Source organism: Ailuropoda melanoleuca, chromosome 7, assembly GCF_002007445.2.
Source record: "Ailuropoda melanoleuca isolate Jingjing chromosome 7, ASM200744v2, whole genome shotgun sequence".
Classification (NCBI taxonomy): Eukaryota; Metazoa; Chordata; class Mammalia; order Carnivora; family Ursidae; genus Ailuropoda; species Ailuropoda melanoleuca.
Genome location: NC_048224.1, coordinates 89280418 through 89300186, shown reverse-complemented (window position 1 = coordinate 89300186; position 19769 = coordinate 89280418). Strand labels below are relative to the sequence as shown.

Here is a 19769-nt window from a genome sequence, read left to right as displayed (position 1 = left end):
TTCAAGTAATGTATGAAGAGTCAATTAAATTGGGAATTCATGTTTTCCAATACAGAATAAGATAGGTATTTATAGGGAAAAAATCCAATGTTATGCTATAAAATAACAAAGTATACTATTGAGTAAGCTAAACATGTTCAGATAAATGAGTGTGTTATATCCTAATCTCACTAAATTAAACCTATTTAAATGAAAGCTACTGTTCAAAACTAAAAATACTATTAGGGGTGGAGGAGAAAAAGAAATGGGCAAGATAGACCCATGCATGTTGTAGATGGCTCTTTCTTAACTTCTTTCTCACCCAACAAACAAATAAGTAAATTAAAACAGAAAGAAGGAAATGACAAGAAAAAAAAATATCTGATGACATTTTGTCACTTCCTTGGGAACATTTATTTGCTTATTTTTTGAAGAGGGACCATTGTCTTGGACCAGAGCTCAGAACCAGGAATCAGGCTTGTGTAAGTGCTGCTGGATCTTTGATTTGCACTCACTTGGTAGATGTAAGTGCATGACTTCCCTTCCAGACTCGGGTTTCCTCTTCAGCAAAGTAAAATAACTAACTAACTAACTAACTAACTAACTAAATAGATAAATAAATAAATAACTCTCTGGCACAAAGCACTTAAGCATTGATAGCCTAAAATTTTTTGGGTGAAAGATTTGAAAAAATTAAGAAAAAAGTTTGTTTCTATCATGTTATACATCTTTTTGGTGATCAATGCTGATTTAATTTATTCAGCAAAGAGTTACCAAGCGGTAAGTTAGGTGGAAGTCGAAGCTGTGGCGAAGAGCCTGAGAGTGGTTGGACAGGTAAGGGAACAGAAAAGTATCAGAGAAACAAAGCAAGGGGGGAGTTTCAGAGGGAGCAGATGGCCAGCTGCTATTGCAAAGAGATCAAGTATGTTAATGCTAGAAACTTCTGCTGGATTGGCATTTAAGAGTTCATTGGTGAAAGAGTTCATTTATTAAGAATGGTTCTGTTGAGCATTGCGTTTATAACACTCTGACCTGCATTTTATCGTTGTACTAGGTTTGTCTGTTGAAAGACCTGGAGTGGTAGCTGTGTTCCTGACTTGGCCCTCATGAATACGCAGGGCACGTCCGTTAGGTCCCGGCTGAAGTTTGAATTCACTGGGTAGGTGGGGATCGGTGGTACTTCCTATCCCTCCTCACCTCTACGTGCATCACTGGCTTGTATGGAAGCCAGGAGATTCCTGGGGAGAAAGGAAATCTTGCTGAATTGTAGACACAGGTGTCGACACGTGGAGAATTGACGTGTGAGTGAGTCATGAGGTTAGGGGCTGTGATGAGAGGTAGTAAGTGACTAGAAGCACATGGACCCTGGGGCAGAGAGCCCACCATAAAAGACGTCAGGTGCTATGAGGTAGAGAGTTTGAGAGTCAAAAGAGAGTAGTGGCCACAACATGAATGGGTCTCAACCAGGACAGAGAGTTTGTGCCCTGAAGGAAAAAAGCTGTCTGTAAACCAAAAGAGCGACCTTAAACTGTAATACCTCTACCCCCAGATAATGTACTGTCGGATCCCTTATCAGACCTCACTCAGGTGGAAGAGAGCTGCCATCCACTCAAATATGCCAGTTTCTCCTAACACCAGGAGCTTTGAGAAGATCTGCACCTTGGAAGGGCAAGGGCAATGTCATCAGCAGAGCTTGACAATAAGCAAAGGTGACAACAACTTGGACTGATCCCACCTGCCTAGAAGTACCTTCTGGGGAACCCTCCAAAACTTTGGGAGAGCCAAGCAAAATTTTATAAGAAGCCAGAATCAATGTAATTTAGGTTACAAAGGGAAAACAATATAATCGACTATGTCTCAAACTTGTAGGGAGGGAAAGATTTTTGAGACCCGAAATGATGGAAGAATTCTCTATTTTATATCATGGAAGCTTTATATCTGGAATTTTCACCTAGATTTAAAAATTAGTGTACAAATTGCAGATGATAGTCTCCAATCACTTTTCACAATAGTTATTGTAGATCTTTCGTTGTTTTATATGATTAAATTTGGTTTCTTTCTCATGTGGCCGAGTTATGCCCATGGTTGAATAATTTTGGTAATACAAAAAACCAACTCTTGCTTCAGTTTATCAACAAAATTGCTTTCTGAATTTCCCAGTATGTTTTGTCTTTTTTTTAAATAAAAATCAAGTTTTCCCTCCTCACCTCTCTTTTGTTTCTCTGTGTTTTCCCAAATTCTTTTGGTATAAGAAAAGAAGGAATTTAACATTTATTGAGCTCCCTATGTATGAAGTTTTAGTATAGATCAAGATTATGTTTATCTTTTGGTAGTATTTTCAAACTTTAAATTTGGTTCAGAAACAATTTTCATTGTTCTCTTTTTGTGTCTTAGATTTTGTAACAATAATACTTTACTTAAGATACTTAATTACTGTTGCTGTAAGAGTCACCTAAATCACCCAAGCTTATTGTCCCTTCCTATAGGCCCAGTCCTTTGTAGTTTATTTTGTAGATGCAGATTGCGTTAAAATAGTCCTTCAGGCTCTACATTTGCAAAAGATTTCTCCTGCCTTAAAGAAAAACAAACAACAACCAAAAGCCCAAACAAATCAACTAATATATAAAAAAAAATAGCATGATGGCATCATGATGGGTTTGTAATGAGAATCAAGTGTTTTTAAGAGATCTATGGTAATTTTATTCTTAGGACTTGCTTATGTTTTATTATATAAGTTTAAACATCTTTTGCTTTGAATCTTTGAATGATAGCTCTCTCTCCTCTCTATTTCTGTTAAACATCACATGTCTGTACAGTTCAAGAACTTGACAGGTAGATATCCAGGAATAATTCTCCAGATACTCAAGAGAGATTTCCTGTTCTTTCATAACTGAGGACAAGTAGTTTCAGTGATTTCTTTCAGTATGATTGATCTCTGTGATAATTTTCTTCTCTTTTTCTTTGGCAACACTATTCACAGATTGAATTGGAGAGATGTTTCTTTGGGTCAATAGGTTTCTTTTGAATTGCTTTAAATTTTAAATCAACTCTCTTAGGATTTGATTTTCTATTACTGCTGAACTTTTAAAGATACCTACTGCTCTCTTAGTGGGTTAGGCTGGACGAGGCCCTGTGTTGTTCATTTCTTCCTTTCAGGTTAATTCAGTGGAAATCCCAATGGTCAGGTGCCAGTCTCAACTGCCAGTTCAATTAAAAAAAAAAATTGTTGTATATTTTGAAGAAACTATTGCTTCCTTGAGAACGATGACCTTAGACCAGCAGAACCTTAAGCTGCAGGGGTGGGAAGCAAACATTTGTGGGTTCCTACAGGTGCTGGTGGGAGTATAGACCCCCATCCCCACACCTTGATTCCTGGACTGGGCATTCTGGCTATGGGAGAAACACCATTATATATCATTGGTCACTTCGATCGTGGGTTCAAAGCATGTACTCCATCCTATAAGGCAGCACTCCAACCTTGTACCATGTCAGCGTCCCTAGAGGCCACTAGACAATGGTGACTTGGGAAGATCAGTGAATTCCGTGGACATGGGGCCACTGCACCACTCTTTTCGCTATAAAATTAGTTCTTCAGTCAGAAGCAATTGCTAAATTGATTATTTTCATTCAACTCCCTAATCAATTCAAGTTCATTTTGGTATATATCATAAAGTATCATTCTAATTGCTCGTTTATAGTTTATCAAAGAAAATGATCTCATTTATACTCAGTCTTTGTTTCCTCTTGGTCATCATGTCAAAAAACAAAACAAAAAAGGCAAAGGAGATGACAAAGAAGTGTGAAATGCTCTGATTGATTTCATTATTATGAGAGTATTGGTCCTTGTTCCAATTAGTGATTCAAAGTCTACTTGTTTGCCTAAAATATATTAAATAAATTAGCTAAGTAATCCTCAAAGTATTCAAAAGAAAAAACCTTAAAACAAAAAATTCTTAAAAGGAGCTTCAACTTTTTGGTATATTATGAAAGGGATATTTGATAAATATAAAATTTTAGTATATGATTTATTGGGTAAATTGGTATTGATTATATTGATTGATTACATGTGATATAACATATATAAGTTTATAGATTTTATATATATATATAAATAGATTGGTTATATTAATTGGTTGCACTGATGTTGATATTTAGAATTTTTTTCTTCAGTTGATAAAACCTTGCTAATAGTTTACTGTGCAGCTTTCTAAGCTCTTTTGTATGCATGTATATATGGACACACACAGTTTTTTTGTTGCTTGTTTTAAATGTGGCATCATACTGTATATATTGTCCCATAAGTTGCTTCTAAATGTATTAGGGACATCTTTGCATGTTAATGTCTATGTGGATGGTTGTGACCAAATGGTTTTAGGAGTTGATTTTATAAATCAACCTACAGAGAATTAACATTAAATAAGTAACATTTATATAAATAATTTATAATAACATAAACATTTAAATATATAATATTTGAGCCTTGCCATGCAGGAATAAGATGTAGTCATATCTTCTTAAATGCCCTCTAGCTAAATTTTATAGTTTTCTTCATATAAATCTTATACATTTCTATTTATCCTAGGTATTTTATATCTTTTGCTACCATTATGAATAGGATTTTTGAAGAGAACAACGATTATTACCATTGATTTTTGTAAAAAAAAATTGTAGCAGTAATTGTGAACATTTTTGTCTTGCTCTCTTGGTTTTAATGGATAAATGTTAAGTGTGATGTTTGCCTTTATTTCTGATTGATACCCTTTTACAAGTTGGAGAGTTTCCCTCTTTTCTTAGTTTATACAGAGTGTTGTTGGGAGTGGGTATTGAATTTTATCAAATGGTTTTTAAGAGCATCTATTTTGGGATGATTTTTTGAATATTTCTCTGAGGAAACTTGATTGTGAAGACGTAACACCCAATTCAGTCATTATCTTTTGGATCTTTATATTAGTGTGCAATTGCCAGTTACAAAGTTGTTATATTTATTGAAGAAGGCCTTTAAAATCATTCTGATAAATCTTAAGATTAGAGCTAGTTATGTTCTAGTAGCATCGGATTTGTAAACCGTGCTTACTATTTGAATTAATTTTATTGAATTGATGTATAGAAGTCAATTGAGTCTTATAGAAGTCAAGCTTAGAATGGAAAGCATAGTAATATGGAATTAAGAGAGATTGTTTTTATGTTTCTTCCAACAAATGGTAAAGCCATTTATAAATTCATGCACAAACTAAGAACAGCCTTATGATCTTTACAGAGCATCTGCCGAAGTAAATTATAAATACCTCTGTTAAACTTTGAAATTATATTGGAAAATATCATAGTTCTGCACAATGGCTGACGAAGATGAAAAATCACTGAACATGTTTAAAACTTCTAAACTAGATATGAATAAAACACAAGCCCCTAACTCAACACCCAGGGAGAATGGAGTGAAAGGAGCACGTGTGGAGATTAGTTAGGGGACTGAACAAGGTGGTCTTCAAACGCTTGTCCCATACTACTGCCAACTCATGCCCTTGTCTTCTGGCCCACGGCATCCCTCTGAACTGGATTTTTGACTGTTTGGGGCCATGGGAAGCTTAAGCTGGGCAGTCCCAGGCAGAGAGTCTTCTGTACCATTTTTCTTGCCGCCCTGGCCAGCCAGACACCTGGCTTGATGCTCTGAGGACAAGTCAGGCACAGCAGTCAAATTGTGGGGACGATTGTTCCATAGCCTTTCTCAGTTCACCCGGAGTATTTTTGGATCATGTGAGACTATGGCATTCATTTGATCGAAATCCTTTGGTAAACACTTTTAAAAACCACACTACTAAAACAAGGAGAACATTGAACTCTTCTTCCTTATTGCAGTGCCCAATAAAATGCCAAAGTCAAAAACTTGTATCAAAAAACAATTAAATACAGTGTATATTTTAGATTAAGGTATGATTTTTTTCTACATTTGAAAACATTTTTCTATTCTCAAAATAAGGTTGTCTCTTTCTAAATATTTTTATATAAAAAGACCTTTCTGTAATGAAGTGATGGTGATAGTAGAGAATGTCTTCCTGCACAATTAGTTATTTATTTAAAGTAATGATCAGTACTAAAATGAAGACATATAAGGTGCCATGTGAGCTTGTAAAGAGGATCAACCTGAGTTCAGGGGCCAGGGAAGGCAGTCTCAAGGAAACGGCCCATCCACTAGCTTTATTCAGGTGGAATCTGTGAAATCAGTCTACCACCTAAATGATGGCTATTAGAATTAAGTATTTCAACATAGTACCCCATGAGCAGTATTTTTGCTAGTTTCCCTTCCCGGGTAGTGAACAGAGGGTCCAATCCCCCAGAAGCTGGAGGCAAACATGAAAATATAAGTTAGTGCTGCAAAGAGAAAGGAGAATTTGGTCTGGGATATTCCCTAGACTTGAAATATGTTCTTTCCTTCTCTTTCTTGGTGCTTTTCTTTCCTTACCTCCCTAGTTCTATCTTCTCCTTATGATCTCTCTGGTTCTTTCTTCTTTTTTCTTGTTCTACCTAAGACAAGGATCTTAGAGGAAAAGACATTAATGGGAGATAAATTTCCAAACCATCAAGGCTAATGAATTCAGAATTGTGTAATGATAAGCTCCGGTAGCAGTTGAACAGATTATGTAGACACTTGGTGGTGACAAATTGTCTTCATTGTGGAGATCTTTCCTTTGGGAGATCAACTGCAGAAGTCAGGCTGAGTATTGTTCGGAGGACAGCAGTAAGGGAAAGATAGAAGAAGTAAGATGGCTGTGCTATTTGCCTTTATTGAGCCTGTCTAGAGGAACCTAATATTGTTCTCTGGAGCCACGTTCATTAACTCTCCCTGGGCCACGTCTCACTTCACTGCATCCTCCCACTTACATATTTCTGAATAATAATTGTCATTTGGCCTTTTTATCCCCAGAGAAGAAAAGTCGTAAGGAGGCATGAATCTATAGATGCCATCTGAATGGAGGGGAAATGGGTTTGTTCTTAAAATGCTTTTATTTGTCAAACTAAAATAATAATCAACTCTCTTGGACAGGTCCTTGGTTGCAAACAAAAATATCCACTCTAGCTAGTCTAAGTGTAAAGGGATTTATGAAGTTATACAGATAGCTTGTCTTAAAGGCTAAAGTGATGAGCTCTAGGTAGAACTCCCAGAGCCCCATCGCAGAACTGGCCTCCCAAGTGACCTGCTGCTTTTCTCAGGATCAGGAATTCAGTTAAAAGCCACCACACAAGCTGCTAACACGGACCACACTGCCAATGGCTGGACCCACCCCTTGGCACGAGCCTGGATCAAAGTCTCCCGTGGATATGCCTTACTGGTGTATCCTCAGTCCCAGTCTGAAGCCTAGAGACCAGAAACGCTGGGAAATGGAGCTTTATGGACTTAGGGAAGGAAGGTATACAATATGCAGAATTATCACACGGTGGAAAGGTTATTCACAAGATTGGGACAGCTGTGAATGGTTGCTCTTCACTTTAACATCCGCCTCTTGGTCTCTCGACTAAAATTTTCTCTCCTTTAGGAAATTCCGGAGTCTGGGAATGCTAGTGAGCAAATAATAATCTGAAAAGGGAGCATGAGTGAAGCTTAGTTCCCGAAGGTCTTGGAACCCACATGAAAGAGCTTGAACTTGTTTCAGTAGGCATTCGTGTGTCACCGAAGGAGCAGAGGAACGTCACTGGAATTTATATGTATGTCTAGAATCCTTCTCTTTTGAGGATGTTATGTATTTCCACGGACAAAATTAAATTAAAGTTCTGTCTTCTAGACAGTTTTTCCTTTTTCTAATTTTGTCTGTCTTGCTTGCCTGTTACCTATTGCCCGTCATCTGTAATAGTAGTAAAATTCCGTATGCTCACTGTCGGTCACCCTCAGATAAACAGAGTCTTAGTGTGTGAGAATTTTGACCTTGTAATTGTTAATTCCAAGTGCTTCTGGATTGGTTGCTCTGGGTCATGCTCCTTGTTATAAATACTTCTATAATACTTCCTATCTTTGCCAACGTTTTAGAGCCAATCCAGGATCAAGGAAGGAACCAGGGTAGTGTTCAACTGTGGGAATACCTGGGGCTTATCATTGGTCTCTCTGCACCTATAAGCTCTTGGGGTGGTTCTAGTTATAGACCTCTGCTCTCTATAATTATGTGGGGAGGCTGGCAGAGAAGTAAGCAACAAGGCCAGTCTTCTCCGTGTGATTTGACATTAGGACTCATGAAGTCCTCTGTGGATGTTAGATAAGCTAGATTGTGGTTTGGATTTCAGGGTCCTGGGTGATGCAAAGCTCATCAGTGATCAGATACAAAAGAATAGGCAGACTTGCCACATAGCAAAAGTAGTTTCTTCTTGGGCAGAGGCAAGACTAAATTAGACCATGAAAAAACGAACCATCGACAGTATTACTAAAAGAACTCCCTGTATTTGAAAGTCTTGGCTATGGGGAGCCAGGCCGCTAAAGAAACAGCGGGCTGTCTTTGGCAGAGTGGCCCCGGTGTTACAAACGCACAGAGAGCGGTTGCCCAGGAAACAGTCTTAGCTTTAGACATGACCACAGGAGCTGAAGGAGACAAAGATCCAGAGGGGTGATGGCTCGAGATCTTAGTGGTCAGGCTGTCCCCATGTGAAAGGGGGAAGAGTGCATAGCTGGCTCTAACCGCTTTTCAGGATGAGACCTGGCAGAAGCAAGGGCATTCAACTGCTCTGCAGTGAGGGCGGGTGACCGGACTCAACATGATTCAGAGGCAGAGGGAAGATCTCAGAGAGGAAACTGGAATCCCTGCTGAAGAGGGAGCTCAGGTGTGTCCAAGGATGCAAGGTGCCCTCTGAGCGCTGTGGCTAGAGAGTTATGGTAAGATCATGTGGGGACCTCGAGAAGCGGAGTCCCCCCATTTCATGGCTCCTGGGTGGATAACTCATGGGCGGCAGCTTCTTGAGGTTATAAAAAGCTTTCTTCCTCTGTTGTACTGATCTCCTCCCCTCTGACTTAACAAAAATCAGAGGAATGTTGGCCCTTGCTCTCCTTTTCCCCCGTGTGTGGTGGGGGTAAATCCCTAGGCCCACATACACTTTGCACGTTGTATCAAAGCACAGAGTCGTTGGAGCATTCCACTCTAAATAAAGCAGTGAGCAAGACCAGGTATGGGCTTATATGATGCTTACAGTCTGAAAAGGAAGCAGTTAGTAAACAAAAGTTAGTAAACAAATGAACAAATAACATATTTGGCAGTGATCAGTGCTATGAAGACTATAAAACAGGGGGAATGATTGAGAGAGACTGAGAAACTACTTTAGTTTGAGTGGTAGGGATAGCCCCTCGGGGGAGATGACACTCAATGAAAAGAAACCAACCATGTGAAAATTGGGAAGGAGCATCACAAAAGGAACAGCTTGTGCAGTCTCCAATACATCCAATAGGGGGTTAGTATCCAAAATATATAAAGAAGTTATGCAACTTAATATTTAAAAGAGCAACCCTATTAACAATGGGCGGAGGCCTTGAATAGACATTCTTCCCAAAGAAGACATAGAAATGGCCATCAGGCACGTGAAAAGATCCTCCACATCACTAATTATCAGGGAAATACTAATCAAAACCACATCGATATAGCCACCTCATATCCGTCAGATTGGCTATTATCAAAAAGGCAAAAAAATAACACAGATGTGAGGAAAAGGAAACCCTTATGCACTCTTGGTGGGAATGTAAATTGGTGCGGCCACTATGGGTATGGAGCTTCCTCAAAAAATTAAAAATAGAAAAAAAATAAATAAAAATTAAAAATAGAACTACCAGATGATCCAGTAATTCCACATCCGGGTATTTATCCAAAGAAAACAAAAACATCAACTCAAAGAGATATATATACCCTTATGCTCATTGAAGCATTATTTACAATAGCCAAAATGTGGAAACATCCTAACTGTCCATTGATAGGTGAATGGATAAAGAAGATGTGAGATATATATGATGGAATATGACTCAGCCATAAAAAAGAATGAAATCTTGCCATTTGCAACAATATGAATTAAGTGAAATAAGTCAGACAGAGAAAGACAAAAACCATATGATTTCACTTATATGTGAAATTTAAAAGACAAAACAAATGAACAAACAAAACACAAGCAGACTCATAGATATAGGAGACAAATTGTCAGTTACCAGATATGACAGACATTGGGGGGATGGGTGAAACAGGTGAAGGGGATTGAGAGGTATAAACTTCCACTTACAAAGTAAATGAGTCATGGGGATGTAATGTACAGCAGAGGGAATATAGTCAATCATATGGTAATAACTTTGTGTGGTGACAGATGGCAACTAGACTTATTGTGGGGACTTTCATAATGTATAAAAAGATCAAATCCCTATGATATACGGGGCACCTGGGTGGCTCAGTCGTTAAGCGTCTGCCTTCAGCTCAGGTCATGATCCCAGGGTCCTGGCATCCAGCCTTGCATCAGGCTCCCTGCTCAGCGGGAAGCCTGCTTCTTCCTCTCCCACTCCCCCTGCTTGTGTTCCCTCTCTCGCTGTCTCTCTCTCTGTCAAATGAATAAAATCTTCAAAAAAAAAAATCTCTATGATGTAAACCTGAAACTAAAAGGATTTGTCTGTCAATTATACTTCAGTAAAAAAAATGACAAAAAGGTACATGACATGTTTGGGGAACAAAAAGGACGGTGGAGCTGGAATGCAGAGAATTAACAGAGAGTTGGTATGACATGAGATTAGAGATGTAGGCAGGAGACAGTAAAAGGACCTTGAGAATTTTAGAATTTCAAATATTTTCAGAGTAGTGTTCATGACCATTAGTAAATACTAAGCAGATACCTGACATGATTTGATCTATGCATTTAAAAATTTATTTATTTATTTATTTTTAGACAGGAGGGCGGGGAGCAGGGGCAGAGGGAGAGAGAGAATCTCCAGCAGAATCCACACGAAGCATGGAACCCGACATGGGGTTCAATTTCATGACCCTGGGTTCACAACCTGAGCCAAAATCAAGAGTTAGAGGCTTAACTGACTTTGCCACCCAGGCACCCCTGATTTAAGCTTTAACAAAACCATTCTGTCTGTCTGCTACTTAGAACATGGATTGTACAGGAGGGGCAATAGTGGGAGCAGGGAGACCAGTTAGGAGACCAGTGCGATAACAAGTAAGATCATCATGGCGGCTCACACAAGGGAAAGTAGGGAGAGCTAGAATGGATTAATTTTGGAGGAAAAGTTGACAGAACTTGCTCATAGATTGGATATAGGAGTTGGGGGGGGGAGGACTCATTTCAGGTCTTTCCCTTGAGCTTTTATGTGAATATTGATATTTTTTCAATCGGAATGGGGGAACTAAAAGAGAAGCAGGTTATAGGTGAAAGCTGTTTTGCATATGTTATGTTTAATACGCATATTAGATATCTAATTGGAGATGTCAAGTGTCCAAGTGGGTGTATGAGAATGAAGCCTGGGGGAGAGTCAGGGCTGGAAATATAAATATAGATGTTTTCCACATATAATTGAAATGCAAAGACATGAGACCCAACAAGAGCACCTGGGAAGAAGGTGTAGATAGAGAAGAGAAAGGGCCTAAAACTGAGTCTTGGGACTCATCAACATTCAGAGTTTGAGCCAAAAAGGAGGAGCCAGCAAAGAAGATTGAGAAGGAGTGCCCAGTCGGTGGGAAGAAACCTAAATGAGTATAGTATCACGATTCGTTGTAAACACAGAAGTCAAGAGAAGGAAGTATTTTAAAAAGTGGGGAATAATCAAGTGCGTTGAAAGGTCAAGTATTGTTGAAAAGCTAAGTCAGGTGAGGACAGGAAAGGGCCAATTGGATTTGGCAACATGGAGGATGCTGGTGAGCTTGACAAGATTAGCTTCTGTGGTGGGAGAGGGACAGAGCTGGATTATGAGTCAAGGAGAACTTGGGAAATGGGGACTATTTTCTATGGACTACCCTTTCCTAACCATGAGAGTAGTAAGGAAAGAAGGCTTTTGACTCTAGACCTACCTTAGCCCACCTCAGCGCAGCAAAGGACTGCGTCATGGTTTGGGATAAGGCTTCATAGTAATTTGGAGGCTCACTGTCCCTTTCCACACTTTATCTCTGAAGAACCTTGGGGGGGACTGGCCATGAGGGGAGGGCAGGATAATTGGTCTGTTTTTCTCTTATTCACTGAGAAGCCCAACCTATGGTTATCTTTAATACCAACAAGAAAACACTGGAATATTCATTTTATAAATCACCACTTCATTTTTTGGAGTATATGTGTTGAATGCTAATGACCCTTTACCTTCAACCCCAGCTTTTGGAAAGCTCACTCTTGTTAATGATATGCTTAAACAAATTAAACAACATGACTAATTCTGTGGCCTAGTCACTGACTGATTCCAGCAGGAAATTTCTCTTTAGGAAAGTTCATTCTGAAGGTACATTCATCTGATGTCTAGTCATAGATAAGGTGTTTCTCAGACTTTGAGGCAAGAATATCATCTTCTAATAATAGGCCAGTTGAACCTGAGATTGTTTATTCACTTTGATTTCTTTATTCAAAGCTGTGCTTTAAAAAAAACGAACTTATAAGAATCTCATGTTTGAAATAGGTTTCCAACCTCATCCTCCACCCTCTCTCCAAAGGGTAAAGCCTGTCCCAGCTTGTATTTCTTACTCCACCCTGGAGGAAACTGTTAATTTTTAGATCTTTCAAGATGCCAGACTGGTTAGTCAGATGATTTCTAAGCCTGTTCAACATGGCTCCCTCCCCCTTCAATCATCATTCCTGTGATTCTCGACTCCTTCAGCTTCTATTTAAAAAAAAAAAAATTAGAAAAGAGAAGTAGGTATTTAAAAATGGTACCTGTGCTCTCTAGTTTTGAAGACATAATATCAGGGTATTCAAGATGGAAGATAGTTGTTAAAATCGAAACCCAGTAGCGTTCTAGGAGTTATAAGGATTAATTAATCAATCAAATGATGTGCTCACTGCTTGCTATTATTATTATGTTAAAGATGTGAACACAGAAAATCTTTGCTGCTGTTCTAAGCCCTTCATAATCCATTATCTGTTCGCTTCTCAGTCTCATCTCATATTCACTACTTCATGCTGTAGTTAACAATAATATCATCATTCTTTTCAGAACTTGAAAGAACCAGCAGAGCTCTCTTGTGCCTCTTGGCTTTTATAAAGAATTCATTTTTCCCCTAGGACTGCTTTCCTTCCTCCCAGCCCCTCCCTACCCAACATGGTCTAGCTAACTCATGAGAGTTAAGTCTCACTGTAGATGTCACTTCCACCAGGAAGCCTCCCTTAATGACCCAAGATCCTTTGAAGCATCACTTCTACGTGCTCTGGTAATCCCTACATCATGGCACTTACCAGACTCTCTTAAAAAGTTACAGGTGTCTCCCTGGTACCAAGCCTCAGGGATAGTAAGTGCTCAACACATATGGGTTGAATGAATGAATGAATGAATGAATGAACTGAATACTATGACTTTGTAAGTAATACATTTTAAAAATATTTTCCTTTAACACATTCAAAAACATTAAAATGATAAATACGGCATTAAATGAATTACTACTTTAACTTTAGTCTAACAGTTTGTAAAGTTCTAAAAGTTCCACACGTTGTGACCAGAGACACTTAGCTAACGAGAACTGTTTAACATGATTCCTGAACAAGCCAGTGTTAACGCTTTGCACAGGATACAGGTAGGTGTCAAATAAACTCTTACTGGCAAAGAAATTAAAATGTAAGGTATTGACACACTTTCTTGGTGACACAAAAAGGAGAGGTATCATTTGATGATTTTCACATCAAAGTTAGTGGCCCTATGATATCCTCTCGGACTTGCTACAGGGCACCCCCCCNCCCCCCCCGCTGAAGACTAAATGCAAACAGCGCCACTCCCCAAGCACCCCCCCCCAATCCTCTTTGGCCACCATCCTTGTGATCCCCAGACTGCCACCAGCCTGACTAGGTGCACTCCTGGGAGTGTCCATAGGGGTGGGACTATGTAAGGAGGAGAAGCAGGACTGGACAGACAGAATGGCATGCACTTTGCTCTGGGCTTGGGTACAATTGGGACCCACTTGTGATAGGCATGAGGCAGTGCCAGCTGGGTCAGGAAAGGCTCTTGAGGTCCTGTCCCATTCTCTGCTTGTGTTCCTCCAGGTCCCAGTCTGGGCTAATAAAGCTAGAGTAGGAGAGGAAGGGGTTCCTAGGTAGACTGGCCCAGGCCCCTGGCTGGGTGGGAAGATGGTGGAGCCAGAAGCAGAGTCCAACATTTTATTTTAACTATAGACCCAATTCTTCACCCTCATCTGGCCTAGAAGACATAGCCCTAGGCCTCGGTTATTTTCCCTTTTCCTCGGCCTCATTCCCCAGTCCCTATATATTTCTTTTTATGCATTTAAGGGTTTATATTTCCCTAAATATGTTGATTTTTATTAATATAATTACTATCAATTATTCATAATTTTCTCTCAAAAGCAATACATACTGTGAGAAGATAAGAAAATCAAAGAATATGCATAATCCCACCAAACATCAAACAAAACAAGAAAAGACAAATACATGAGATAACGGGATCCACCTGCCCACCAATAATCAGTAACTACTTTGAGGTATATCCTACCAAACTTCTTAATACATTGTTACATAATATTTACATGTTTTATACGGTGTGTTTTAAAACCTGCTTTTTCACTTAATTGTATTTTTAGTATCCTTATATTCACAGTTAATAATTGTTCAATTTTTGTGTGTGTGTTTCTCTTGAAATTGTGTGGGATGAGGGCAGAAGAGTGAGATAAAATCATTTGTAGAACTCTTACACCTAAATTGTTGTCTGTAATAGGTAGAAAACACCCTAGCACCCTGCTATGTGAAAACCACGAAGGGTCTGTTAATTAAGGCAGCAGGGGAAAGCGCCAATGTGAGCCACAGAGAGTTGAGCTTGCTATCGCTCTTCTTTCTGTGGGCCTCACGTTACTTTGATAAAGTGGAACAAGGGCTGTGATTTCTATTTTCCTGCCTTGGGTAGGTGCATTACTACTCCAATGGAATCTGCTTGTAAACTTGCTTCTACTTAAACTCTCTTAAGTAGAGAGTTGTTACCAGATGATTTCTATGGGAGTATTGTTAGACTCCAATATGCTCCATAAAAGATCAGGCTGGGGCAGCGGGGTGCTGCAGCTCTGTGCTTCTGCAGTGTGGAGAAGGCTCTATGCCTGCACTTCAGTTGGCTGGATTCTTCATGGATGGTAACTCATGTTCTCCAGGTGCTGGCTCAGAGAGAAGGAATATCGCTGTATGAATGGAATCTAATCTGAGAATGAACCTCTGCTTGCCCAGAACCACGGCACTGAAACTTACCGAGATATACCACTGTGGTAGATTGGATGTTCCAAAGAGGACTGCACGTGCAAATACATCTCATCCCAAATGTTCCTCTTACAATGTTTCAGATACTCCTCCCACTGGCAAGTGTGAGGTCCGTATGTTCCACACCCTTGAAACTGGGCAGGGTTTTGTGACAACTCCATTCAATTCACTTGGTGAAAGTGATACCTTATGATTTCTGAGGTGAGCTCAAAATAGAATACAGCATCCATCTGGCTTGCTCTTTCTTGACATACACCTTAGAAGCCCTGATCCTGTATATACGAAGTCAATCCAGATATCCAGAAGGGGTGGTGGAGGAGTCATGGAGAAGCCTCTTAGAAACAGAGAAAGACCTAAGAGCCCCAGGCTGTGTAGGCTTCATCTGTGTTTGAATCTTCCAGCATCCACTGCCAGACAGGTAAGTGAGCCAAGAAAACCTGGATGCCTAACTGTCATGGAAAACAAGTCCCATTGGAGAGAAGCTCAGTGTAAAACATTATACAGCACACAAGGAAACATGCCACCACAGTTGTGTCTCAGCGAGTGCAACAAATGGGAGAATTTACACTCTGTTAACTATAGATATGAGAACAAATTTTATTTTATTTTATTATTATTATTTTTTTAGATTATTTATTTATTTATTTGACACAGATAGAGACAGCCAGCGAGAGAGGGAACACAAGCAGGGGGAGTGGGAGAGGAAGAAGCAGGCTCCCAGCAGAGGAGCCTGATGTGGGGCTCGATCCCATAACGCCGGGATCACGCCTTGAGCCGAAGGCAGACGCTTAACCACTGTGCCACCCAGGCGCCCCCGAGAACAAATTTTAAATTAAGTTTTCAATTTTAATTCCAGTATAGTTAACATACGGTGTTATGTTAGTTTCAGGTGTACACTATAGTGATTCAATAATTCTCTACATTATTCATGGCTCATCATAAGTGTGCTATGTTAGAGCAATTTGAAGGACTTTTATATAAATGTGTTTTAAATATTCAAAGGGATAAAGGGAAGAAGAGACTCTAGGACAAAAGTAAGATATTATGAAAAAAAAGATGAGAGACGAAACAGAGAATTTTACTCACAGATACGATGCAGAAAAATACTGAAGAACATACTTCACTAAGACAAAAATTGTGCCCGGGAGGAAAGAATGGGATACAAAAAGCAAATAGTGAGGAAGAACACTGATGAATATGTTAGGACAATTAATTAAATAATTATAAAAGTAGTAATGGTGATGAATAATTTAGTGAAGAACTAAAAAATACATAGGGAATTAAAAAATGCTAGATAGCAATACATAGTTTATAGGAAAGGAATTGTGAGCTAAGGCGTTTTATTTATTTTTGTTTGTTTAAGATCATCTTTAAAGGAAGGGGTTGAAGATATTGATGGAATGTTGAATGTTAAGTATAAATGTTAATATTTTAAGGGTAACCACTGAGAATTGAAATAAAAGGTAAGAATTCCAAAACAGCAGGAGTGTTTAGAAAAAGAGAGTAAATGAAAGAAAATTTGATTAATGGAGTAGAAGGCAGGAAAGGGGCAAAAAAGAAGCAAAGATAAAAAACATTAAATAAATAGGAAATGAGAAGGTGGTAATAAATCCAAAGATGGTCTTCCTGGTGTAAAAGAGAATGCTAATTTTCACCAAATCTGTTTTCTGTCTTCCAAAGCAATAGAGTTGTGGTTGGAATAGGGCTGCCCAGCTAATGGCTTCATTTTCCTGCTTCTTTGCTCCTAGGTGTGAGTAACTAAATCCTGGCCAATGCCATATGAGCAGATGAGAAGCATGTCACTTCTGGATCTAGGCCTTAAGAAGTCAGGCTTGTGCTCCTTTAGCCTCTCTTCTTCCTTCCTTGAGCTAGAACTCCCCTAACTAGCTTCTCCCACGTAGATAAAGGCAATGCCCTAGGGGATGGAATAGCAACAAGGAACAAAGGAGCTGCCCTAAAACCTGGACCACTTATCAGAAGACTGTTTCAGGAGAGAGAAATTAACATTGTCTTTTGGAGAAGCCAGAGAGGACGCATCTCTTTCTTACAATCACCTTTTACCCTAATTAATATACATGATAAATGAAAGCTGATTAAAATAGACGACTAAAAGGCAGACTCTCAGAATGAGTCAATACTACTGAAATTCAACTCTTATTTACAAGACGTACTTGAAACATAATGACTCAGAATGGTTGGAAATAAAGAGATGAAAAGATATATACCAGGCAACCACTAACAAAAAGAGAGCTATGGTAGCGTGCAAAATAGGATTTAAGGTGAAAAAACAATGGACAGATAAACATGTAGTGAATTTACCTAGGCAACTGGATTATAGTCCTGGCTTTGTGATTTATACAGTGGCAACTTGGGCAAATTCCTTTATTCTTTTCTAGTTTGAATTTCCATCACTATATAAGATGGTATTTTATTTGCAGAATGGTGAGAATTAAATGAGATAATACATGGGAAACTGGTTTTCTATAGCCATAAAAATATGGTAACTCAAATTCTATCACATAATTAATGCATTCAACCTTTCCTGAGCACCTATGATACATCAGAAACTGCACTGAGAACTAGGAAAATGGAGATAAGTCAATCATAATACTTGTCATCAGGAATACTATATGTTAAAAAATGAGTTTATTAATAAAGTCTTCCAAGGCACTGTGGTAGGGTAGGGGGCATGTGCATTTCATCTAGAGTGAGTGGCCAGTTCTAACCTGCAGCAGGGTCAAAAGATTTCATAACGAAGCGACTCTTAGATTGAATCCTGAAAGATGAGCAGGTGTTTGGACAGGCTGAGTAAGAGGAAGGGCATCCCATGAGACAGCACAGCGTAACATTATGTGGCCTTACAGGGAACTGCATGTGAGGAGCTCAGAGTTGTTTGATGAGACTAGAGAAAACTTCATCCTACAGGTAATGGGGGAGCCATTCAAAGGGCTTATTCAGGGAATGACTCACTCCATTTTGTATTTTAGAAGACTTAGTTTGGCCACAACATGAGAGATGACAGTGGTGGAGGTCCCACCAGCTTTGAGACAGTGAGACTAATAAGGAAAGAAATGCAATATTTCTGAGGCTTGAAACAAAGGGCCTGAAACCAGGCAAGATCAATGAAATGGAGGGAAGATGATCGACAGGAACGTTCTGGTGTGTGGATGGGGCAAATGGGAGAGAGAAGAAGGAGGCTGGGGCAATTTTCAGATTTCTCCTTTGGGTGACTAGGTGAATTCTGAAGACTTTTACTGAGAGCATGAGACAAGAGAGAAAAGCCAGCTGGCAGGAAAATTACCTTCTGTTTTAGTGAAGCTGAGTTTAAGGTCCCTGAGATGTCAGGGTAGAAACTTCTGGTAAGAAATCGGCTTTACAGAACTGGAGAGCTGGGATAGAGATGGCCATTTATGAGTTATCAGCACAAGGCTGGTGGTGGAAGTCATTCATGGGTAGGTGTGCACAGAGCAGGCAGCATTAGAAACAGAGTAAGGGCAGATTATTTAGGCACTCCAACATGTAAGCGGCGGCAAGAGGGCTGAACAAGAAACTGTTGGAGAACTTGGAGACCGAAATGTCAAAGGGGCCAGTGGAAGAGAGTTTCAAGGACAAATATCAGGTCCCCAACGACAAATGCTGCAGATAGGTTAAGTAAGAAATGAACTGAAAATAACAACAACAATCTGATTGTTTAGGTGGGCATTTTTTAAAGCCACAAATGGCCTTTGTCAGGGTTACCTGGGTGGAAGTCCGTCTGCAGGGAAGAATGAGTAGTAGATTAAGAAATGTGTGTGAGAATACTGAGAACAGGCTTTTATCTCCCAAAAAGCTTGGCTGTGAGGAGGTGGGGACTGGAGGCAGACTGGATCAAGTAAGTGTTTTTGATTTTTCAGTTTGTTTTTAAAATGTGTGAATGTGTTTGACATGATTAAGAGCCGTGGGAAGATGCTGATAGAAGGAGCCTGAAAGTCCAGGAGAGGGAATAACCCGAGAAAAGCCATTCTTGGCTTGGACCTAGATGGAAACCGATTTCCACGCCAGAAAGAGGATCGGAAACGCCATTTGTAAGGTTGTTTTCAAAGGGCTGGAGGAGGTGACTTGCCATTTATTTAGCACTCACTGGGAGCAAGTCCCTTTCTCCAATTTGAATGCACTGCTGGAATTGGAAGGCAGATTGACTCCGTGGTCGGATTTCTTTCCACGAAACCGTTAATCATTAAAAATGAATAAAAGCAGCACTCTCTCAAGCTTAAACCCTCCTGCAGATGCTAATCCATCTGCAATCTTTTTAACCTCACAGAGAACAACCCATGCCTGGCACAGCTGGTTCGCGAGCGGCTCTGGAGTGCAGTTATCTCCCTTGCTCTGTTGAAGTCGGTAACTGTCCAGTGTGATTTCCTTCGAGA

General features: G+C 39.5%; 1 long non-coding RNA gene across 1 annotated transcript; it reads left to right on the top strand.

The window, feature by feature from the left end:
• The first annotated feature begins 405 nt into the window (after window positions 1-405).
• Window positions 406-2172, top strand: LOC105236097. The gene is made up of 3 exons (XR_854526.3): window positions 406-461; window positions 1034-1138; window positions 1529-2172. It is a non-coding gene; the product is annotated as an uncharacterized LOC105236097 (long non-coding RNA).
• Window positions 2173-19769: the final 17597 nt, after the last annotated feature.